This window comes from Epinephelus moara, chromosome 5 (genome assembly GCF_006386435.1).
Source record: "Epinephelus moara isolate mb chromosome 5, YSFRI_EMoa_1.0, whole genome shotgun sequence".
In the NCBI taxonomy this organism is placed as follows: Eukaryota; Metazoa; Chordata; class Actinopteri; order Perciformes; family Serranidae; genus Epinephelus; species Epinephelus moara.
This window is the reverse complement of record NC_065510.1, coordinates 45,955,100-45,960,736: the sequence shown is the minus strand read 5'-3', so window position 1 is coordinate 45,960,736 and position 5,637 is coordinate 45,955,100. Positions and strand designations below refer to the sequence as shown.

The following is a 5,637-nucleotide window of genomic DNA, read 5'->3' as shown; positions in this document are numbered from 1 at the left end:
TGTTCCATCAGCAGATTTTTTTTTTTTTTTTTTTACTTATTACAAGTTTTTGCTTATTGGATATGTTGTTGCTTATGGAACAAGTGAAAATATTCTTGAAACTACTGAAAAATGTCTAAAAACAAATTACTTTTTAGGTGATTGTGTCTTATTTTAAGTGTTATGAGATATTTTGACTGGACATAAGACATTTTTTTACTAGAAATAGGACATTCTTAGTAAGATTTGGAGTTTTTGCAGCAATATCATTAGGTTACTTTGGCATGTAGCAAAGTAACAGTTCTGAAAATGGCATGTTGCGTTAAAGGTACATCCATAATGAGAATAATGGCTCAGGGAAATGTCCGGCCCCCGGTCCCTTGGCTTAATGCAGCCCACTGAACAATATTGTTGAATAGCCCTGATGTAAACCATCATGCCTGAATGCAGCACTCGTGGTAGGCTACGTCACTTGAAGGTTATTTAGCCTAATTGAAAATTTGCTCTTTGAAATGGTTAGGCATTAATAATTTTAAGATAGAAAAATATGAAAGTGTTCTGTCTGCATCCCTGTAATGAGTAATACAATTTTTCTTTTTCTTCATTGCCAGAATTCCAAAAAATTGTAACAAATTTTATGAAGCTACACAAAGAAATAAAAAAGCTGCAGAAGAGCAGTGAGCCTCACTCTGCAAGTCGTGTGGAGAGGATACAGTCCCTTGAGGAGTTCAAGGAGAAGGAGGCTTCTCTGCAAGATCAGGGCCATTTTGATACCTTGGTAAGATATTTCCAAGGCTGTAATTTCTTCATGAAACTGAACAGAATGTTAATTTTCTCTTTAAACCATAAATATTCTGGTTCACATATCCACTTATCATAAATGACACATTTCAAAAGAATATGTTACGGCTATTATATCTACAATAGAAGTCTGTGTCCTCTAGACCTTTGTGCAATTCAGGGTTTGTACACATTTTTCATGGTCAAATTCAAGCACTGTTAGAGCACTTTTAAGGGTCATTTTCAAATTTTTCCAGCACCTTATCACTTGTGGTAAAATGCATATCTACAAGACTACATATACTTTATTTATTATTTTTATTATTATTTCATTATTTTTTTCACTTTTTATCACAATGATGTACATTGTATTATGCTATCAACATCTAAAATGATGTTTCACACTTAAAGCTTTTACAGATAGACACCAGTGCCTGCTGTGACGTTACAGAGACAAACTGAACAGCCCCGTTTCTGACTCTGGCACTTTCAACTCTGGTGTTGAATGCAATAAAGTCGGCTAAACTCCCGTTTAAACAGACATGTACCAGCATCTCTACGTCTCTCCTCTGTGTGTCTGTGTGTGTGTGTGTGTGTGTGTGTGTGGTTCTACTACCTCCGCAGCTCATTATGTGTTCACAGCAGAGGACTGCAATGTTTCAGTAAAAATACAAAAATAAAAATGCTTGTATTTACAGGTTTGTCAACTGTCAAGAGTGGGTGGGAAAGACGTTAAAGACTGCACGCACAAAGTTCTCGACAGGTAATTATTCATACATTTTACTTGTAATGTGTCTCAAGACAGATGTTTGGACTTCCTATGTGTGTGGCACTAAGAATAATTAAGACCTGAGCTCAGAGCGGTACAGAGGCTCTATTGCATGTAACCCTAACATTGTTATTATTCCAGGGCAATCTGCCTTCCCATGCATGAAAATAAATTAACTTTGCTCTTAGGTCCAGTCCTATGCCAAACATCTTTGGCTGGCATTATGGGCTTATAGTTTNTTTGCCCAGTCTCCCAGGATTATTAATTTTTTGAATGTCTCTGAAAGGGTGTTTAAATGTGGGGAAATTTGTCTTTGTTTTTTTACCAGCACTTTTTTCCTCAAAAGACTTGGTGGTTAATAGCACTGTAAAAAGTGTTACTTTGGATCAAAGTAAAAAAATTGCGTCAAGTTGTTACACCTAATTTTTTTTAGTTTTTCTCAAATAAAAAAAAAATCAGTTTGAACAAAGCAAATGTCTAATGTAATGTCAAATAAAAAAAAAAATTAAAACCAATGAAAGTTTTCAAATATAATGAACTCATAATTTCAACTTGTTACAGCAAGTTAGTTTAGTTTTTCTCAAATTAAAAAAAATAGTTTGAACTAAGGAAATAATATAGTAATGTTAATTCAAAAAATTAATTAAAACCAATGAAAGTTTTCAAATACAATGAAATCATAATTTCTACTTTCAATTTTCTTTTTTTACGTTTTGCATTAACTTATATTTTCACCCTGACTTGAGCCAAAATCTTACAGAACTACAAAGTAATATGCTGTATGAATACAATGTATTTTTTCACTTTCACAAAAACTAATGAAATTGCGTCAACTTGTCACAAGTAATTGAATTACTTTCCTCCAAGTTGGATGAAATTATGGAAAGACACACAGTTCAATTCTCACATTTCTTTTATTAAATTTCTCACATCACGGTATTGAAACCTTTTCAAATGGTTTTGAGGTGAGCTAGGCTTTTCTTTAGATACAATATAAAAACTCTATAAAAATAAAATGTAAATATAAAATTAAATACTTTTTCAAAAGCCCAACAAACAGCTCCAGTGTTTCAAAAGCACAGCTCAAAATGGTTTTGAGGTGAGGTAGGCTATTCTTTAGATAAAATATAAAAACTGTATAAAAATAAATAAGACTTATGTATAAAAATAAAATGTAAATATAAAATTAAATACTCTTTCAAAAGCCCAACAAACAGCTCCAACAAAAGGTTCCTCATCCCTCAGAACAGATGTGAGAATTGGTGGCAGTAAGGCTGGATTCACATTGGGTCCGGCACTCCATTCATTGAATGGTGGTAGTGCATTTAGGCTGCATGCATTTAGCACACACGCACACAACGACCTGCTCACAGACTCACAGACACGCACGCACACACACACACACCTACTCGCACACGCACACACACACACCTACTCGCACACGCACACAACTACCTACAGACACAAACAACCACCAACCACCATATAAAATGCATCAGCATCTAACAAGGCAAAAGTCTAGTCTCCTTTATAAAACTAGTGCCATTTAAATCCCAAGAAACACATGGTCCATTTTAAAACCAAGAAACATGGCCACGATGATTTCACACAAAATCTGAACCTGGCAAACCTGAATAACAATGTTTTCTCTTGCAACAGCAACAAGTAATCATCTGTGATGATTACCAAGGCTCATAACTAACAATGTGACAGTTTTAGCTAGTTCACATATTTTCCCACAAGGGAAGCTCGATACTCACTCCTGCAGCTTAGCACAGAGGTTCTGAACCCTTCTTGACATTTGCCTACTTTCAATATCCATGACGATTTTTTGAAAGGTCTCAAAGGTATATTTGAGTTCAACTGGATAGCTCAAGTTGAGTGCATAAATCAGGCCAAATAGCATGGCACAAGCCGATGCAATTGAGGAAAAGTCATCTATTGCACGTCTGTCCGTCCTGGAAGAGGGATCCCTCCTCAGTTGCTCTTCCTGAGGTTTCTACCGTTTTTTTTCCTGTTAAAGGGGTTTTTTTGGGGAGTTTTTCCTTATCCGCTGCGAGGGTCATAAGGACAGAGGGCGCAGAGGGTAAGGAGCTCCTGGACCGGATGGCAGCGTGAGACCGCGAGACCACTGTGAGATTTTGAGATTCAACATGGCGGCGCCTAGCTGCTAGATATCAACAAACTAGCCAAACAAATATAATTACCTAACGGGTGACAACTCCAGCCTGCACCATCAGCCAGAGTGGAGGACCTAAAAGAGTTTATCGATCACTACTACTACGAGTGCGTCATGGAGGGTCCTGCCGACAACCCCAATAAGAGGAAGAAGACCAACTCAGCCACCGATACACAAGACTTATTATCCTCCGAATTTAGCGTCTTGGAATCCATCAACAAGAAGCTAGAAGTGCTCGNTGGCTCACATCTTCACCCAGGTACATCACAAGGGACTTCAGGAGGCACTCTCTTCTGATGTTCAAGTCCACACTCTGTAGCAACAAAGACACATATCAAAAGATAATAAATGTATCAGCTTTCAACTCACCGACAGACAGAACTGAACTGATAAAAGAGGAAATCAAATGGAATACATATGCATTTCATACCTGATCCAAAGGTTTAAGGACGTCCCTGGTTTTCTCACCGACAGCTCCACCTTTTCTCCTAATGACCTGAAGAAGCTGACTGCTCTGTTTATCCAAACTGGCCAAGAATCGTGCTTGTAGAGGTACCGTTGTGATCCGTAGGAATTCAGCATTGATCTGAAATATACAAATTAGACAACACATTTCATGTTAAGGCATATGATTGGCAAAGGACAAAAAGATCAGGAAAATATAGTGTTGTTTGCCTGACTGGACTCTGGACTGGATGGAGTGCTGAGAGACGATAGATTCTAGATTCTGTCAGATTCTCGCACAGGAATACAGAAGCTCTGTAAGAGTGACCAGTGAGCCTATTCCAGTGTCTAATGTCTATTGTCTGTAATGCTGAAATTTCTTTTTTTCAGGGACATAGTTTCACAGCAAAACAAGAGTACAACACACTCACAAAAATATAGTATTAACAGATTATGACAGTGATTCAACTCATACCTCTTCTTCTTGAAACATCGCTGGCCATCGCTCCTGGAGTTCTTCCACCCTGGGTTGTTTTTCCACAATTTCTTGTCTACGAAAGGCAAATGTCTTGGCCATTTTTTCTCGGATAATCCTCCCGTTGTTCCGTTTCTTCCTTCAAAAGTACCTGCCGCTCCATCTCAAAATTGTCTGCTGTCACGCCAGCTGGATAGGACGGCACATGGTTGGCCTCACCACATTTAGGTCGCTTGACATTTTTTGCTGGATGGGCGTCATCTGCAGCTTTGGTCTTTAGAGCATTGACAGCAAGCTCGGGGCATCCAAGTCCCTTCAGTTGGGTACGGAGGTTTCCAATCCTGGTTTTAAGTCTCTGTGTACAGCCATAGCAGCCATTCCAAGATCCTGGCTCTGCCAAGCAGGGGTGCTTCTTGATCAGTGCCTCTGAAACCTCACAGAAGTCTGAGCTTTTCGGGTAAGCTTTATACTTGTAGATCTCATCAGATACCTTTTCCAGAATGTCTGACTTCATCCTAGGACTGACTTTCAACCTTGTTCCATTTGCCTTGAAAGCAGCATTTCCTCTCTCTAACTGGACTTCAGTGTCATATGAAAAGCTTGGAATGGGAAACTCTTTGGGCCACTGCTTGGTCCTTGAAGAAGGACTAGAAGAGGTTGTGGAGAGGATCACCGTGTCATCAGTTTCACCAGAAGTGGAAAAGGCGTCATCATTACTGAGGCTGACTGAACAGCTGTCTGTGCAGGAGCTGTGTCTTCATCAGGCAAAGGGATTACTTTGATGATGCCAAGATCCTGAAGTTCTCCAGTAGATGTTAAATTTACAAATGTATCACCAAAGTCTTTGTCCTGGTACTGGATCCTGAAGTTCCCACTCAATCCACAAGTTCTCCTCACATCATCAACAAGCTCCTCCACAGACTCTGGAATCCCATTTGGCAGCAACAATTTTCTTTTGTTGTCTTGACTCAGAAAAACCAACAGCTTTGCAGACTTCTTTCCAGCCATGCT

General features: G+C 38.8%; 1 long non-coding RNA gene across 1 annotated transcript; it reads right to left on the bottom strand.

Annotated features, from left to right (window-relative positions):
* Positions 1-3,944: 3,944 nt before the first annotated feature.
* LOC126390160 (uncharacterized) lies at positions 3,945-5,637 on the bottom strand. The gene is made up of 3 exons (XR_007569936.1): positions 4,627-5,637; positions 4,138-4,293; positions 3,945-4,020 (listed from the first exon to the last, which is right to left on the bottom strand). It is a non-coding gene; the product is annotated as an uncharacterized LOC126390160 (long non-coding RNA).